General features: G+C 42.5%; 1 protein-coding gene across 3 annotated transcripts in view; it reads left to right on the top strand.

Annotated features, from left to right (window-relative positions):
* LOC109989167 (nuclear receptor coactivator 3) overlaps positions 1-19,473 on the top strand; it is a 63,540-nt gene that overhangs the window by 17,137 nt on the left and 26,930 nt on the right. For all 3 annotated transcript variants that reach the window (XM_020640817.3, XM_020640814.3, XM_020640816.3), the window contains exon 2: positions 19,267-19,354. The gene's annotated coding sequence lies outside the window, so the exon portion shown is untranslated. The remainder of the gene's footprint in view (positions 1-19,266; positions 19,355-19,473) is intronic.

The following is a 19,473-nucleotide window of genomic DNA, read 5'->3' as shown; positions in this document are numbered from 1 at the left end:
TGGATGTAAAGTCTGTGTTTCCTCGAAAGAGACAAAGAACTTAAAATATAGAAAATCCCAAACTTTCGAAAAATCATGATTTTAACTCCACAGGGTTAAATGAACACTCTACCTGAAGCTTACTAACTCGGCCTGAGCTAGTCTGGAATCTAGTCCTTCCGAAGTCTCCTTATATATTTACCAACATCCATCCAACCTGAGAAGGCCAAAACAGCCACCTTAGAACTGTTCCAAAAATTGCTGAATTTGACAAGGGTGGGGGGGGGATTAGGAAAGAGAGAAGAAAGCGTCGAGAGAAAGATGGAGGACAAACGTAAGGTGATCTGTTGGCTTGAGACACTGGAGCTGTTTTTAAATGCTGGTGCTTGTGAAAAGATTAATCTGCGAAAAAGAGTGGTTTCTCTACTTGTTGGTTGGCTTGCAGTACCAGGATTTTTATCCAAGTTCTTTTTGGCAAAGTTTGCATCATCCTCAAATAGTTTGAAAGGTTTGAGTTGTGTTGGACAGCCTTCAGACACACAGAGTGAAATTAAGAACCTGTACAAGAAAACGACTCAGAATGCTCTTTTTCATACTTAAAAGTCCCAGAAGTTTCCTCTCAAAGAGTGAGGGGGGGGGGGGATCTCTCACTGCTGTAAGAGAAATGTGTCTCTGTTGCTATTCTCTGGGATACTATTCCTGAAGTCTTTCATTTTAAGAACAATTAGCTGTTGTTGTTTGAAGGGATCTCTGCTGACTTTCTAAGTAGCAATACGAAGAACAACAAGCATTTACCACATATTCCCGCAGAAATCAAGTGATTCTGATTTCAGAGTTTCAGTTTTAAATTAGTTTTTTGACTTGCTTGATTTATTCAGCTGGGTAGAAATTGCATTGACATTATCCACCTCCTTACTGTGTATGTCCTCACATCTTTTTGTATTGCTGAGACTTTTTTTTCTGCAGGTTTAAGGGACATTTGAACCTCTAATTACACATGTTTTGTGGAGGTGTCCTTTCCTGTTGGACCAAACATTTCACACTATTATTTGGCTAATTATTTCAAATCTCGGTAAAAGTCTTCCACATACATCATTGATAACATTCACAAAAACAACATTGTCAATTTACGATGAAAAAAAAAGGCATTATCTCTCTCCTGGTTTTTTTTTTTTTCTCTCTCTGCAAATAAAAGACAATATCATAGTAAGCTGTCATACATGGGGGCGTGTGTGGCCTAGTGGTTAGTGTGTCCGCCCCATGTACATAGGCTACAGTCCTCAAAGAGGACGGCCCAGGTTCAATACGACCTGTCGCTCCTTTCCCGCATATCATTCCCCACTCTCTCTCTCTCTCTCCAATTTCAGACTCTATCCACTGTCCTGTTTTAAAATAAAGGCATAAAAAGCCCCAAAATAAACCTTAAAAGAAAGAAGCTATCACACGCAGAAAAAGCCTCAATATTTTATGTTTTGCTGTATATGTGAACACAGTCAGACACATTTTTTCACCCTTGACTTTGTCTGGATTTTTCTCCCTTTTTTTTTTGCCTGAAAAACTTCTGCAAGAATTCAGGTTGAGGTGGTGTTTGTATGCAGCCAGTTTTATTCAGAAATAACATAATATAGACAAATATCTTTGAGCCAGCTCGGGGGCAGAGCGGCAGACATAGACTTAAGTCTGAAAAATTGGTTACAGGCGTGAAGCTATATTTATGTAAAGAAAAAATATTCTTTAAACTCTGGGTGCTGAGGATCGAGCACACATGATCCAAACTGGTGTAAAAGGTGTATTACTTTTGGACTATTTTCATCAGCTGGTTTGTTGCTCTGTTAAGTGTTTACATCAGCAGGACACCATGTGTGTGGGATTGATAATGAATAGTCTAAAAGCTGATGATGAAGGAGCATGTCAGTCAGTGACTCACTTTAGCTTGTTGATGTGTTTTTCAAAAGTTTTTGGACAACAACGGCGCTGTAAGGCATAGAGGAATGAGATACATCAGGATGTTTCTGCACAGATGCTACTTGATAATAGCGGTGATTTATTTCCTGTTTTTGTAATTCAATACCATTTGTTGACAATAAGAAAAATATAGAATATCGGCACTTAAGTGAAATGTTTTATAGCGCAAGGTCAGCCACAGGTGGAGCGGTGGATACACGTCACGTCTCAGAGTCCACGCTTCATTTGCACACACTCCTGGTGTTCATAGCTGCTCGCATTAGGATGTTTCTGATAAGTGTGTGGTGTGCGCCTTATTATAACAGTCAGGTGGATGTAGGAGGAGGGCGAGGAGGAGGGGGGGGCGCAATTGTGCAGTTGATGTGGGGAGAATAGAATAGAACAACGGGAAGCTTCTTCAATGACCGTGGATGTTAATTAATCAAACACGCACATACACACAGGCAGTGATAAAGAGGTTATAGAAACACACACACATGCGCGCACACACACACACACACACACACACACACACACACACACACACACACACACACACACACACACACACAGTCTCCTTACGAAAGGCTTGAAGCTCTTCCTACTTAGCATCGCCAGCCATGCCTCCCGACTCTGCTCGCTCTATTTGCAGAGCGGCCCCTCCCCTCTCTGATTCTATGATCTAACTGCAGCCTCCTCCCCCTTCATACACACACACACACACACACACACACACACACACACACACACACACAGGTAAGGGTGCTTATACATCCACAGCACACTGGCAGCATGCGGGGTGTGTCTGTGCAGTTGCTCTGTGAGTATTTCTGTTGTTTTGATGGAATGTTGTGAACATGGACTGTGGACTTGTGTGCCGCCGCTGTGGCATGCATTGTTCATCCTGTTGACCTCGCCGTCTCCGCGCTATCTGAGGAAAAGTACTGAAATGGAGAGAAAAAAACAAACAAACAATAAAGCCTCCTATTTTTCCATCTCTCCTCTCTATCCCCTGAGGTTTAGTTTTGTTTGTCCTCTGTGATCAAGGGCGAATAAATATGGGGAGGAAGGGGAGGTTTGCTGGAAAAAAAAAAAAGGTAAAAAAAAAAAAAAGGTTAAAAAAAATCAAATAAGCAACAGTGTTGGTGTGGAAGCAGAGGTGGGCTTCACATCTTTACAGTCAGAGTCTCCGAGTGGGTCAAAGTTCCCCGTGCAGCCGGAGACGCGTTCTGATTGGCTGCGGAAAGGTGAAATTAAAACCACGGTAAACTTTTGACCTCACAGGAGAACAGGCAGAGGAACGCCCATCGCTGTTGCGAGAGCGAGCTTCTCCCTCCCTCCTCCTACTCTTCCTCCTCCTCCTCCTCCTCCTCCTCCTCCTCATCGCTGCTCTCCCATCAACCAAACCCCTCTCTCCTCTCCCCTGTATCTCCCACTTTCTCTCTGTCGCTTTCTAACCAGCTCTCCCTCCTTTTATCCCTCTTATTAAGTCTCCCATCCGCTCTTGTTTTTCCGCTCTTTCAGTCCGAAAGCATCTCTCTGTTTCAACACCCCTCTGTTCCTCCCGCTCTCCTTCACTGTCTCTCTTCCCCCCCCCTCCCCCGATGAATTTGTGCCTTGCTGCATACAGCCTGATGAGACGGAGAGAGGGAGGGAGGGAGGGAGGGAGGGAGGGAGCAGGAAAGAGCTGGGGGAAGGGTATAGAGAGGGAGGAGACAGCCAGAGAGAAGGGGGATGGGAAAAGAGACAGAGGGAGAGCGGCAGTAGTGTAAGAAGATGATGATGATGAAGAAGAAGAAGAAGGCATGGGGAGAGGAGGACAGGAGGAATGCAGCCTCCCCGACTACACTAACTAACCATTAGAGAAGAAGAAAATCTCAAGTGGAGTGAATGTATAAATAGACATGTAACTGTGGCTCACACTATGATTTGCAGAGCAGCAGGGTGGGGAGAGCCCATTTTTACTGCTAATGGTTTCTCTCATTACACATCAAACAAGTAGAGTGGGTGTGTGTTTCTGTCTGTGTGTGTGTGTGTGTGTGTGTGTGTGTGTGTGTGTGTGCGAAGAGGAGCGATTTTAAATGATTTCATGAGCAAACCAAAAAGAGCAGCCCTCTCACTCGCTGCTCTGCATGCACATAGACACACGTCGGCTCAAAGCACCATATCTGAACTACACTGCGTGGTGGAGCACTGTCTACTGTAACTGCTGCCGCTGTTCACAATTAAGCGATTCAAAAGGGATTTCCCAACACTTCTATGTCTGTATAGGGGCCAACTGTGGCAGATTGATGATGGATCAGTATCTGCTAATAACAAATTCGATCCTTTCTTTATACTCTGTGTGATCTGTACTTTGTTTTCTAACTTGACAACATCCTGCCTTTTTAGTGCAGCTTTTTGATCCATATGTGAGCCTGCAGATGTGAGAGACTGTTGTGTGTGGTATGTCTCCCCATCATTTCCGTAAACTGAACTTCCCTCTCTCCTTCAGCTATACCAGTGAATATCATTGGAGCATTGTGGGAGAACTGTGATCCCGACCGTTTACATTTGGCGTGAGTCACTCCTGGAAGCTCTTGTATGATGGCGGTATGTCCTCTCTGGGAGCCACAGCCAAATTTCCCAGTGCTTCAACGGAAGCCCCAAAAAGAGATAAAGGACTTCCAGATGAACTTCCTATTCTGTGCCCTGCCAGTCCGAGACAAAATTGTGGATTGTTAGCTGTACTTGTTTGCGGTTATCTTTTTACATGCAATTCAAGTCTAAGTCGTCAACTGAATGTTTTTTGGACTGGGTGAGAGTGTCTGAGCCCCCACAGAAAATGAGAAGGTTGTGCAAACTGGCTGGGAAGTTCAAACCTAGAACCTCTTTGTTGCAAGGTTACAGCACCAACCACTATACCACTATGCCAATTTATATGACCAAGGAAGTATTTGGATCATGTAGCTGTACAGTGAGTCTGGTAAATATTAAGTCTGCATTGATGTATATTAAGGTGTCAGATTTGACCATGTTTAAAATGTCGGGCACCAAAACTGCTTTATTAACGTATCCATGCAAATCTAGTCAAGATGCAGAAGTTATCTGTATTTTGGTGTCTCCTGCACACGCGCATGTCCAAACACAGTGTCATTGCCTGTCATCAACGAGATTGCACACACAGAGTGCCGTCAGTTTTCAGATTTTAATGCGATTGGAGTAATCCTTTTGGTTTGGATTAAGCTCCATGATGAGTGCACAGAAATCCAGCAGAGGAAAAGGGAAGGTGTGGAGGAGACGAGAGCCAGAGCCGGTCGTCTAGGAAGAGAGGAAGCAGGAGGAGTGAGACTTTTTTTTTTTTTTTTTTTTTTCCCTTTGCTTTCCTTGCCAGCGAAAGAGAAAAAAAAAAAAAGAGAAAAGACAAGGCAGTGAGTAAAGAGAGAAGGCTGTGGATGTTATTGAGTTAACCAGACAGAGCTGAAGAGAGAGAGAGAGAGAGAGAGAGTGAGAGAGAGAGGGAGGGAGGGAGGGAGAACAGCAGGAGCCGAGAGAGACTGGCTCAGTAGACGAGTGGAAGAGGGCTGCGCTGTGATGCTCTGCCTGCTCCTGCCGCACAGTGGGCACCATATGCTCTCATAATGTATGGAGCACATACAAGTCGTCCTGCCTCCCCAAAATATTGACTCCTCTTCCTCCTCTTCTCCTGTCATGCATCTTGTGAGCCAATCACGTCACTCAGGAGACAGCCCAATAGATAAAGCACGCACACACACACACACACACACACACACACACACACACACACACACACACACACACACACACACACACACACACACACACACGCTCTCACCATGCATCGCATTAGGTAAGGAGCACCCCACTGACATGCACCCAAGATAAGAGGCTCTTCTAACAAACATTTGTGTCCACACACACACACACACACACACACACACACAAACAAACACACTTTAGATAAGACCCCCATCCCCCCCTCTAATAGGAAAGAAGACTGATACAGGCAAAAGAAACAGATTTCTCAAGATGTCGCTCTGCCCCTGCTTAGCTCCCCACTCTTTTAAATATTTAAAGCAGCCATGGTATGTTTTATTCCTCTCATTGTGTTATCATTGAATTGTTGATTTTCCCGGTTTGCTAATGCAAGTTTTCAAAGAGCAGCAGAGACGAGCGAGCGGCTCTCCGGACATGTGGCTGATGTGCGCTGACATTGATGTGCGTGCAGCTGAATGCAAGTTGATTTCTGATTGGGGAATAGAGTGTGGAAGCGAGGGATTGCTTTCTCCTGCACGCTGTCATCCGCTGTCAAGGTGTGTCGGCTGCTCTGTGACTGCATGTATGTGTGTGTGTGTGTGTGTGTGTGTGTGTGTGTGTGTGTGTGTGTGTGTTTGTGGGTGGTTATATGCATGTTGCCGTGCAGTTTCCCTGCTTCTCTGCCATGTGCTTTTGTCTGTGGGAGTGATGGATGTCAGGCAGGCGGCTAATGTGATTTAGATGCTCCACCAGGAGTGTGTGTGTGTGTGTGCGCGTGCTTGTTTGTGTTTGTGTGTGCATGCGTGCGTGCGTGTCCCATCCACGTGTGTGTGCAGCCGAATCTGCAGTGTGTGTGTGTGTGTGTGTGTTTGTACATCTACCTTGCTTCCTCCTCTTTCTCTCTCTCTCTCCTTGCTCCTCTCCTCCTCCTTCTCCCCCGTCATTTTTTCCCTGTGCTGTGCAGTTTTTGGACTCTGAGCAAATAAATAGAGAGAGGAGGGGGGGGAGAGAGAGAGAGAGAGGAGAGGGTGGGTGTTTATGTGGCGAATATGCTCCCTCACTGTCAACGCGGCAAAGGAAAGCGTGAGGGAGGAGGAGGAAAGTAGAGAGGTGGAGGAGAAGATGGTGTTCGCTCGCTAAGTCCGCGCTGATGGGTTATTGTGATCCAATTATGTCTCATTCGCACTAAAGAAAGTCTCACAGCTTATTGTCTCTCTCTCTCTCTCTCTCTCTCTCTCTCTCTCTCTCTCACACACACACACACACACTCTCATCATCACACACATGCATCAGCAAAAGAAGTGCTCTTTTTCTCCTGACAGCTCCAGCAGTGAGGAAAGAAGAAGGGCTTGAGTTTTATCTGCATGCAGTTTATTCTGTGAGAAAGAAAAAGCACCTTTACACTGACATACTGTTCTCTCACACACTTATTCTCCTCTGTATTGTGTGCCGTGTTTCGTTTACTTACTTTCATATCAACCTTGGAGTCTGCAACGCACACTTCCACTATTTCATCCGTTACTGAACATGTTTGACCCTTCACACCTGACCTTTTGGCACATCCTAGATATTGACATTTGTTTCATACACATTGAAGAAGTACAAACTTCCTCTGTGCGTGAATAACAGGGGCAATACCTCGATGTAACATTACTCAATGTTGAATTACCTTGTTGATTACCGATATGTTAATTTGGTATCTGCTCAATTACTTCTTACTTCTTTTTAACAAAACGTTATTCTCACTCATAAATCCAATACTGTTTTGATACTTAGTGAATGGAATATTTAGAAATGAGGGAAAATGTAGTCAGGTTTGTTATGTGAGTATGTCAAATATTTACTTACATGCAGGACCTGAGGAAAAGCACCAGAGGAATATATATCCCTGCCTAATCCCATTAAACAACAAATCTATTGACTGGGAATTTCATTTTAAAGGATTTTGATCTGGGGATTTTAAAAGCAGATGTAAGACAGGGGTTCCCAAACTTTTCAGCTTGCGACCCCCCCCCCAAAAAACTAGCGTCGCTGCAGACAGTAGACAGCGCCTGGTGCTGAAACGAAGCGGCCATCATGACAGCAACCTTTTCAAGTTCGAGCAGACATTCACTGCTTAAACAGAAAAGAAATGGCCGCCCGGATATAGCCTAGCAGTTATGTTGCGAGTCCCATTTACGGAGGCTGCAGCCCTTGTGGCAGTGGCTGTGGGTCAGAATCCAACCTCGGCCCTTTGCTGGATCATCCCCCACTCTCTCCTCCCGACATTTCCTGCCTGTCTTCAGCAGCCCAAAAATAACATAAAAAAAACCCAGCCAAGACCAAATTGGAAACTGCAGTTTGTTGATATATTAGCGGGATAATGATAAAGTGAAGAGCAAGTATTTTGAGTTATTTGAATGATTTGCAGTCAGTCCCATAGATCATCATTTATTCACTCACAGTCATACCGAAACCTTTTTTATTTTGGCTCTGGCACAGATACTCATCTCTGTACAAGCAGGAGCCTCAGCAGAATGCAATACAGCAAAGGCTGATATTCATTTAGTCAAAGGTTGAAAAACACCAGGGTACATAATGGCAGCTATTTTGGTTACCACTTGGGTGTCTTTAACTTTTTCACTTGGGTGGGTTCCTGTCGGCGCGTGAGAGACTGATCAAGTTGCATTCAAATCAGAGTCACTAGTTTTCCTGTAGTCTGTCTTTTTAAATCACACAAACATACAACATCTAAAACACCCTTAGCACAGGATAACTTATTAAAAAGATATTTGTGTATGTATGTATGTATATCAGAATCTTTCATTTGTTCATATAATTATGAAAAAGCATTGAAAATGGATGCAAATACTGCAGTTCATGAAATTGTCCCACAGAGAGCCAATGCTTCTTCCGTTCTTCCGCACAAATACACAGAACTACATGAAAGTGTCAAAACTATAACCACAGTGAGATCACCCTGAAACCAACCTTGCACTGTGAATGTACATATTGTTGAAATGTAAACGTATCAATCTATGCACACTGGTGAATGTCAATACAGTAAAAACGCCACCCTGTGTAAATGTCACATAAACACATACTCTATTATCATGTTTATTTCAGCGTATTTGCACTAACCACACAACTGCACTATTTTCTTATTTAGTCTTGTATATATCAGTCTTTGATTATTTTGTGTTTATTGACGATATTTCATTTTGTACATTTGTACGTAGAGAGCACGGTTCACCAGAGTCATATTCCTCGTGTGTGACTGGCCAATAAGGTCGATTCTGAGTCTGGTATTTAACCACAGCCTCGTGAACAAATCCACACTGGATGAAATACATTTATCATTTTCACCAAACCTTTCCCACTAAGCAAAGGATGTTTTCCTAATCCTACTTTTCTTTTTCTTTTTTTTAAAGGAGAAGTAAAATGACACTGTTACTACATTTACTTAATTCACTTCTCAGTATTCCATAAACTGGAGGTGGTCAACCAGATAATCCAAGGTTATTTCTGCATTGGTGAAGGGGAGGGGCTTGTGTTTGTCACCATGGAGGCAGATTGGTAATCAGTGGTGGGGTTACAGATTGGTGGGAGTGTCTAATTGATTGACTTGTCCTGCTAATTAAACTCATCCTCCCCAACTTAAGCCCCCGTTCAGCCTTATTCTCGTATTTTTCCACCTCATCTTTAATTTATCCCTCCAGCAGTAACTAAAAGCAGGTGACGACTGTTTTCCCTGCAATCCCTCTGCGTTTCTTTCTCCACCCCATGAGGCCTGTAAATGTGTAATTTCCTCTTTGTGATGACAGGAATGTTTTTAACTATTTACCAAAGCTGCAGTCATTCAGCGCTCTTGTATATGACAGCCTTTCCTCACTGCTCATTGTTAATTAAATCACAGAAATGGTGCTCTGTGTTGGGTTAATGCACAGCTCCTGCATAATTGAGGGCCTCCAATCAAGTGTTTTATTTAACCTGGTTTTGTCTGCGTCGACTTCGACTGCGACACATGTTGCACACTCTCTAAACATGCTCTTGACTTGCGGTTTTTTCGTCACTAAATGAGTCCTCGTGGCGATGTCAGATTTTTTCCTTCCTGGACGCAGACACGTGTGATTTACCATTGTTATCTTATCAGAGCGCTTTGTTGGCTCTGCAACATTACTGTCATCACTTTATACACAGACATGCTCGTTCATTCCCTCCTATAGTGTCTCTCTCCTGCTCTCCTGCGCTCTCTCTCTCTTTACACACATGTTCAGCACGTGGCCGGGGTCAAATGAAGTAGCATTAGCTGTTGTTAAGAATGTGCATTTCTTTTTGGAATGTTATGGTAGGACTGAAATACAACATTACATATCAGAAAAAGCTTATTTTGGGTCCTTTGTCTCATGTTACTGGAGAAAATCTATAAGATAGATACTCTCCTCTGTTGTATGATAAGACAAACCTGACAGTTTTACTGAACACACAAACACAGTGTCAACATCAGCTCTGCTCAAAGATTCTGCCTTCTAAAAAGGAGTTTATTCTTTGTCAGTTTTGACAAGTGTTTGCTGATGATGGATCCTTGTTGGATCTTTGTGTGTAATCTAGCAAAAGCAGTTTTTTGGCTGCAAAAAATCCAGGTAAAATCTGCTGTGTGCGCACAGAAAAAGAGCTCACCCTGAAAACTGAAGAACGTTTTCAGGGTGTTTTGTGCAAGTGTGAAAGCACCTAAATAGTAAGGTCTTGACCTGCTTTTTATTTTTGATAGACTGATTTAATATTCATGCTATATTTGAGGAGATATTTCAGTTGTGACAACAAATCTAAACCTCATGCTGTCACTTCAGAAAAAGTCAGGGGTTCACGAGAAGTCAGCAGGACTCTTCTTCGGAGGACGGAGACATTTCCAAATTGGTAAGAAATTTTGTATTATGATAAAAAGCAATAAACCAAGAAAGATAATGGAAATGAAAACCGGGTAAACAGCAGTAACCCTAATCCTTACAATTCATTAAAACAAAAGAGACAATACAAATATAAAACAATGTTATATAAGATATGTAAAGTAACCCCCTTAGTGTAACGAAGGAGGTGTACAGATAATGTGCAGGATGCTGCCATGGGAGTCTGCAGGAGTTAATAGTGTGAAATACAGAGACAATGTGCGATGTAAAGAACAATAATCCATTGTGTGTAACTGCATAGATCCCAGTTCATCACAAGAAATAAGAATATACAGAGGGAGGAGGAGTAGTGGTGGTGGTGGTGCGTGTGTGAAGTGATCCCCTGGTTTTCTGATCTTCAAACTCAGCCTCACACAGTATTTGATACTCGTTGAATACCAAGAAAGCAGAACTTGCCTGTTTTATTACATCGAATGTCAGCCTGCACTCAAAACAGATGTTGTACCGTGAAGACATTTCAAAGTGGCCTTGAGCTATTATTACAAAAACCCTGATGCAATAATGTTTCCCTGATTCCTTTTAACGGTAGATCCTCTTTTCTTTTTTTGGAGACTTTAGTTTACTATGTCTGCAGATGCAGTTTCATTGTTGTGGACTTAAACACCCGAGCATGCAGCGCTTGAGTCTGGTTTTCTGCACCTTTCTTGGAAAGGATGACTCATCGCAATGCCTCTTTCCTTTGCTTTTCTTTTTATATTTATTTAAATGCTTTTTTAATGGCAGGAAACAGCTGATACGCCTTGGATGGCTGAATGAGATAGATGTTGTAGTTTTAGGCCTGTGTGTCTGGCCTATTTCTGCCTTGACGCTTCTCTTGCACTGCTGTTCTTCATCCCCCTCCTCTTATTCCCCCCCTATGCTATGATAGCAGTAATTGGTCTAAAGATGGAAAGTTGTCTCTCACTTTGATACTTAGAGGTAATTTGTTTGTGTTGCTTTTTTAAATGAAAGATCAAAGCAGCATTGAACTGTGGATACAACTGGAGTTGGGATAATGGAGATAGTGGAGAAACTGGCACTCTTTGTCTGTTTTCAGTTTATTTTCGACAGAGCAGGGCAGTTTAGAATGGCTCCCCTCTTTGGTACCCCCACGTCTACTGAGGCGAGCTTTAGGCTTGGAGTTTTTCTTTTTTTATTAGCGTCTGTGGTCTGATTTGTTTAAGGCAAGGCAAGAAGCCAAGATGTGGCCTGGCTCCTATTTAAGTTCTGGAGTTGTTGGAGAGGACGGGTAGAAGTAAAACTAAAGCAGAGTAACTCCAGAATACAAACACACACACACACACGCTCACACTTCCGCACAATGTACTTTTGTGTGTTGGTCACTGTGCTGCTGTGTTTGCTGGCTGGCTCACACAGATTTCCTTATTCACAGTCATTACAGAGGATGGACACATGGAGAGAAAAATCCTGCTTTTAAATGAGACAAAGCAGAAAAAGAGGGAAATGATGAAGGCTGAAAAAGAAACCAACAGTGGAAGTATTGGATGTGCCTAAAGTTCATCTGCACATTTATCAGTTGCCTCTTAAAGGGACAGATCCTTCTGTCTTGACACAAGTGTGTTTTTTGTTGTATTTAAAAATGCTAAAAAAGTAAAGCATGATGATTCAGATTTATAAAGCCTTTCGTACGCATGCACACCTGCTTGCAATGTTTCCTTCGTAAATCACGGTTCATCACATCACAGTCAACCATAAATGGTCAAAGCAAGGCACCTTATGAATGAAAATATATACAAATGAGTCGATCAAAGGTTTCCAGCGACACAGAAATCAAGATGCTTGTGAATGGAGTTTTGGGTATAGACAACACATATTGCTTTTTTGCTACAGCAGTGCGGTCACAAGGAAAGATCAAAGAATGACACCACGCTGAATTCACGCAGTCCTGCAGTGTCAAATATTCCCCATGAGGCTCCAGTGTCACTGCAGTGTTATAATGATTGCGGGACCCACACTAATTATTTTGTACTTTATGTTAGTCACTCAGCAGCAGTCTAGAATATCATAAGACCGAACAATAAGTTTGATCAGTTAAAACATTGAATTTGTGCATGTAATTATGTCAAACTCTGCCTATGCAATGATGACTGATAATGAGGATAATGTGTGAGAGATGCCCAGACTTTAATCTCCACACTTTGATCAATTACTCAGTAAAAGCATTCAGGCGATGAAGATGTGCTGAGTGACGAGAAGGCAGAGTGTGTGAGGCAGCCGTCATGGTGTCTCTGCGCACCTTACAGCACAAGTCATCGTCGCTAAAATCAAAAATAACACTTTTAGTGATACCAGCACAATATTTGTTGATATGAATTCAAACTAGTGGCCACTGTGGTCTGCAGTTATTTCACTTCGCTTTTTGGTGTGATTTTAGATTTCCACATTAAACAGTTAAATTAAAATACAGTCTGGTCCCGTACGCTGACAAAACTGATTTAAAAAAAAAAAAAGAAAAGAAAAGTCATGTTTGTATGTTTTCACAATGAAAGGCATAGCTTGCTACAGCCAAGCCAAGTTTTCATAAATCACTGACTTTAAGTTTGAAGTATGCAACAATTATAAACGCGACCCCTGGTTATTGTTTTGCAAATACATGCAATGACATGTTAAGGGTCGTTGTGACGTAGCTGCAATCTATAAAGTTTTCTGGGCTTGACACTGAACCCCAAACTTCTGCACAAGGCATAGACATCAACATGTGAGTGATGCAGGGTTACTCACAATATGACAGGACATGGGTTACATGGCCCATGACACGAATAATATCACAATATTGCTGTTCTATAATACATCCCTATATCAAATTAAATGAAGAATAGGAAAATGCCACTTAATGGTAAAGTGCTGTTTGATATATTTAATCGTTTCAATTGGGTGTCAGATTCACCTCAATCTTCATCCTTTAACTTGTTTCTATGGCTGTCTGAAGTTATCCCACTGTCGTCGTCTTCTTTTATCCCGCTGCTGTCATCTTCTTCTTTGGCCAATTAACTTCTCTCCACGTTACCATTTCTGTCTTAAGAGCCTCAGTAAGTAGTCATGAAGTAGTGATGCGGGGTGTCAGATTGTGTAACGTCAAGAGAGTAAGTACAACACAACAAGGATCTAGAAAAGAGAAAACAACGTCAGTAAGTGCAAACGAACTAAAAATAAATGATAGTATCGATATTTGGCGTCAGTGAGTCATTAATTGTATCACACGAGTCAGGATGACCATATATTGCCTTGTCTATAGTCCTCAAAAATATCATGCAGTGTAATGGTTGAAAGAGTGTACGAAAAAAACCTGATGAACTGGACACATAACACTTAGGGAAACATCTGCTCTGGTTTCCTTCTGGGCTTCTCCATCCCTGTAAAGTGATCTTCATTCACAGTTTGTCCTTTGACGGCAACGGTCTTTCATCTGAAGCTCAACATGTTTGAGTCCTTCATTTAGCCACTGTGATGTGTTGTGAAGTATCTCGATCACTTTCTCTGAATGCTGCCACGTGCAGAGCAGAAACACAACCTGCATGAATGGTTACTTTGACATTGTGTGTGTTGGTGATCAGCGTAAAGCCCTGATAATATAAAAAAAAAAAAAAAAAAAGATCACACCAAGCATGTTCTCATCTGTCTCCTTCAGCTCAACCAGGAAGAAAAACGTACTGTAGAACCACATGTGAAACAACTGTGTGTGTGAGAGAGCCATTGTTTGTTTGTGACAACTCATTTTGGTCACCAGGAAGCCCTAACTAGAATAAAAAAAAAATATCCCAACAAAAAATGTAAAGCACTTTTTGTTAACCAGCAGAGGGAGAAACTTGATGGAGAAGGGGTTGGTTTCAACAGCTTTGTTGTAACCTAGTGGCAGCCTCCGGTGTGGAAAATGAAGCCAATGGGGAAGTGTAAAATCCTGCAGTTGGTCGAGGGTCCCCTTGAGGCTGTGCTCATAGAGCCCCAGAAGTCACATTCACACCCCATTAAAGAATGCCTGTTTTAACAGCAGAAAAGAACATGTCAACAGCCTGGTACAAGAAACTGTATTGGTCTGATTAGTTATTGTCATCACTGGCACACACTGACCGGTGGGGGTGAATTTCTTTTTAAATGCATCAGTTTAGATTTTATGAACGATACGCGTTACCCATAGTTAGGCGCGTAGCTGACCTGATTAACAGGAAGTTGCAATGTAATGGTTTGTCAGGAGTCTTAAAACCCGCCTCAGCTCCAGCTCTCAGCCTGTCGTTAAGTTGACTGAAAGTTGTGCTCAGACAGCATTTCCAGCAGGGCGGCTGCTGCTGATGAGCCTCCGGAGCCCCCTGCTGTAACAGCATGGATGACGTTACCCAGGCTTCATCTATTAATATTTACAGTCCATGGTTGAAACCCATGAGATTTATTTTTCAGTTTCAAACTTACATTATGCTCTGTTCTGGCCTAAGTAACATTTTATTGAATCTGAATCCATTATCAAATCCTCTTATCGGATACGAATCCTTTAAAGTCCATTATCAAGTTTTATTAAGTTGGTTTGCAACTTTCACTGAAGTTATAAATGAGTAAAAGTTTTGCTTTTCATATACCTATCACCTTTGTTGGCTGATTAAACAGAAACAGTGGGGGGGGCCCCGGTTGCCTAGTGGTTAGTTTGTGTCCCCCTTGTACGGAGGCTGTTGTCCTTGAAGCAGGCGGACGGGTTTGAATCCGTGTGGCTTCTTCACCGCATATCATTCCCCACTCTCTCTGTCCTGTCTCTCAAATAAAGGCATAAAAAGCCACAAAATAAAAACAATCTTTAAACGGAAACAGTTCAGTTTTCTGCGACTGCTTAGATTTTGGCACAACCTTAAGCTATACGAAAGACATGCAGTAGAAAACATGCTCCAAATGAAGCACGATGATATGCACATTAGCATACTTTTCTTGGTGAGGTCAAGGACATGCTGAGGTTATTATTGCTGTAGTTTACTTAATTTCTCATCAACACTGATTAGACCTCCGCACGCCGTGGTGTAGGGTTAGAGATAGGAATACGCACTGTAAACAGAGATACATCTACAGGGAGTTCAGTAGCATCGTGCTACCTATAAAGAGGAAGTCAAAACTTAAACTCAGCAAACTGACCACAGAGTGAAAGCAACCTCACCAACAACATACTCTAAATAACATCTCCATTTATTTCAGCTTGTGTGGTACTACTGCTGATGATATACCGAGCAGTTCCAGTTCATGGAGTTAATCCCCAGTGTATGAGCATCCACTGTAAAATGTGAACTCTTCCTGTGCCTTTTACTGCAGTGCTTTTACTGCGTTACTTTAACGAGAGGAAGACGCTGCTGTTAGAGATATTTATTGTGCTGCTCGAGCACACAAACGCTCATATAGTGAAAGGTCGAGGGCTTGATTAGATGCTGGTGACGAGTAATTGAACAGCAAAACTAGACAAACAAACACACGAACGGAGGAGGAGAGAGGACTGTACAAAGGCCTGTGTGAAGTAGAGGAGTGCGATATCGACAAAAAATAATATATTGATATTTTTAGGGAATTTATCAATAAGGTTAATTGACGATATTTTGCATCCCTCAAAAACGTTTTTGTAAAAGTATTGTATTGTAATACATTTCTCTTGTTAATAGTAGTTATCAAATGTTAAGGGTATTAAGAAAAACAAGCTATTTAAGAAAAACAGGTTGTATCTATAAACTTCAAAGTGAGCCATTCAAGTATAACACTGACATCACCAGAGAAAGTATTGAGATCAATCAAGTGCAGGTATGAGTAAAGCATTTCAAAGTGGCCTGCAGGATTTACTTTGTAGAATATTACACAAAGACCACCAGAAAGCTACTATACGAAAAGTTTAAACCTAGACTATTCAGGGTGTAACTTGGGTCCAAAGTATTCAAACGTTGTTTGAAACCATCTCTCTTGACAGCTTGAATTTGCATTTCCAATGTCATTGGTGCCAGCGTGTGATCTTTCTGTTGCCCTTCTCGTCTTGAGTCATTCTTTTCCAGAGAGACTCTGGCTAGGTTTGCTGAGTGTGTTTTTGCTTTGCCGGTACCTGCAGCTGGTTGGTCGTGGTCGACTGCTCACTCTCAAAAGCTTTTTATATTCTTCGTATTCTACGCGGCGGTTGATCGGCAGATGGTGAAACAAGCTATATGTCGAGCTGTCTTTAACAGAGACCGCTTTCTACACCCGTTTTTTCTAATGACGTCGATTCTGAGGCTGGTGATGTTTATGTTTTATCTCCTGTCGCTCTTTGTTTACTCGTTTTTAACTCCAGCCTTGCAGGCAGCTCTGCTAGCATAGCTTGTTGTGATGTGTTAACACTTCATGTATTCTCAACGTGCATGCACAAATCTGTTCTACGTTACTGGGCTCATATGCAGTGAATGTGTGTGGACTCTCAGAGTGTGTTTTCATGTTTTTTTGCTAAATGAGTGACATACTCGATATCGTCATTTTCGCACATCGTTAAATCAACAAATTAGATATTTTCTTAGACGATTTCTTTCGCACACTCCTACTGTAAACATGCATGTGAAGCTCATTCACACGGTTTATATTCAAGGCTTTACACGTACAGTATGAGCAACACCACATGCCTTCAACTACTGTTTTATTCACTTTGGTTTCATTGGCTGTGTTGGAGTGAGCTCGAAGAGGAGCAACGATTGAATGCTGCTCGTGCACAGAGAACGACTTTTTCATTTTTCCCTTCCAAACTTTTGCACAAAAAAATTGAGTCCGTTTCTCTTTGTTACGAGCGTGCAATAAATTCTTGCCCCTTAAGCAGCCGCTCTCCAGCTCTATTTTTCTCCCATTTCAATTAATAGGAAACACATCGGCTGAAGGAGGGTCTTTGTTGGTGTGTGAGAGTCCATACATCACCTAAACTAGAGCGCCCTCCCACTCTCTGCCTCCGCCTCCTTCCCTCTAACACACACACATACACACAAATACACACATACACATACACACACACACACACACACACACACACACACACACACACACACACACACACACACACACACACACACACACACACACTGACAGCCCCCATCTGCTCCCAATCATGGGTGCAGCCAGCGGTCAGGTCGCTGACGGTGAATGGCGCAGAGGCACGCACTTACACACAGAAAAACATACACAACATGGGCTGGCTTGGCATAAGTTCAGCCATACAAAGAGAGACAATCACACAAACACATGCACACATCTCACACACACACACACACACACACACACACACACACACACACACATGCACGCAAGCAAATGCATACTCGTACACACATGAACCTACATGCTAACAAAAGCTTGTCCTGAACTAAGCTTGCAGCCGTACATCTCTTCTTGACTTAAAAATTAAAGTAAACCTACATTTTAAGGCTGTCACACACACACACACACACACACACACACACACACACACACACACACACACACACACAAACATAATAACTCTCACCCTTAAACATCCTCTTGGTTTGAAATTATGACTAAACCTTCATGCAGTGGCTCTCAAACACACACACACACACACACACACACACACACACACACGCGCACACACACACACACATGCACGCCGAGACATAAACATTCACAATATAGACTGGTTTTGCTTTAGTTCAGTGTTATAAACACACACACATGTCCACACAAAGTTATAGGCTTGAATAAACATGCTGCCTTTAAAACGTGCACCCTTCATTTAAAGAATGAAAGTAAACCTACATTCTGTCGCTCTCTATCGCACACACACACACACTCTCACACACACACACACACACACACACACACACACAGACACACACACCCACACACACACACCCACAAATGGAGGCACAGTGACAGATGAACATGAGACATCCTGGCGGCGTGCTCCATTGATGACGGGGTGTCATGGAAACACCCCGCGTTCTCCATGGCTACGCGCTCTCTTACCCCCACGGGATACTCTCTTATGATTGTGCAGACAAAGCACTTGAGCTATACAACAACTCTGTGTGGCCATTACACACAAACACACACACACAGACCCACACATATTGTTTCTTATCAGGATCTTAATGGACATAAATTAGCCTATTATGTGCTTTTGGGATTAGAGCCGTGATTTTAGCCTAATAGTCTGTTTTCTGTGCTCCGATTCCACAAAGCCGGGAAGATGTTTGCCAATCAAAGCTCAACATTTGAATCCAGTCATGTGGAATCAGGTGCACATTTAGAGGAAAAGACTTCACCTTTTATAGTTAAAGCGAACTAAATTTGGTGTTGTCGTCACTTTCAGGTTTCAACCGTTTGGCTTCCTGTGAAACTTCTCAACATCCCTTTTCGTCCGCACGTGTGTGTGTGCGTGTGTGTGTGTGTGTGTGTGTGTGTGTGTGTGTGTGTGTGTGTGTGCTTGCGTGTGTGGGAGCTGTTTGTGTAGCCGATGCAAATCACATATAATAAACGCAGTAATAAAGACAAAAGCACATAGCTCTGTTACTTCTGTTCATTAAGCAGTTAATGCAGCTTCCTGTGCATGTGTCTGCAGGCCGCTAATTAATAAAGCTTCTTGTTATTTATTTAAAAAAAAAAACAATAATGAACACGAGCATTGTGTTAAACTTTCTCTTTCTCTCTTTTTCTCCAGACTCCATTGACCAGCTCCCGTACGACCACGCCCACAGAGTGCAGGGGAGGGGGGATCTGATCGTCCATCATCTCGGCGCCGTGTCAAGGTGGGCTAACATCCCATATGGTTGGCATGGTAACAGCCTGCTGGGTTTAGGTTGAGCGCTTTGCCAGAAACAGTTTCGTGTTGTTGCCACATTCTTGCAACATCCTCATTCTGACCTGA

This window comes from Labrus bergylta, chromosome 12 (assembly GCF_963930695.1).
Source record: "Labrus bergylta chromosome 12, fLabBer1.1, whole genome shotgun sequence".
In the NCBI taxonomy this organism is placed as follows: domain Eukaryota; kingdom Metazoa; phylum Chordata; class Actinopteri; order Labriformes; family Labridae; genus Labrus; species Labrus bergylta.
The sequence above is the reverse complement of the archived record's forward strand: the minus strand, read 5'-3'. Positions and strand labels throughout refer to the sequence as shown.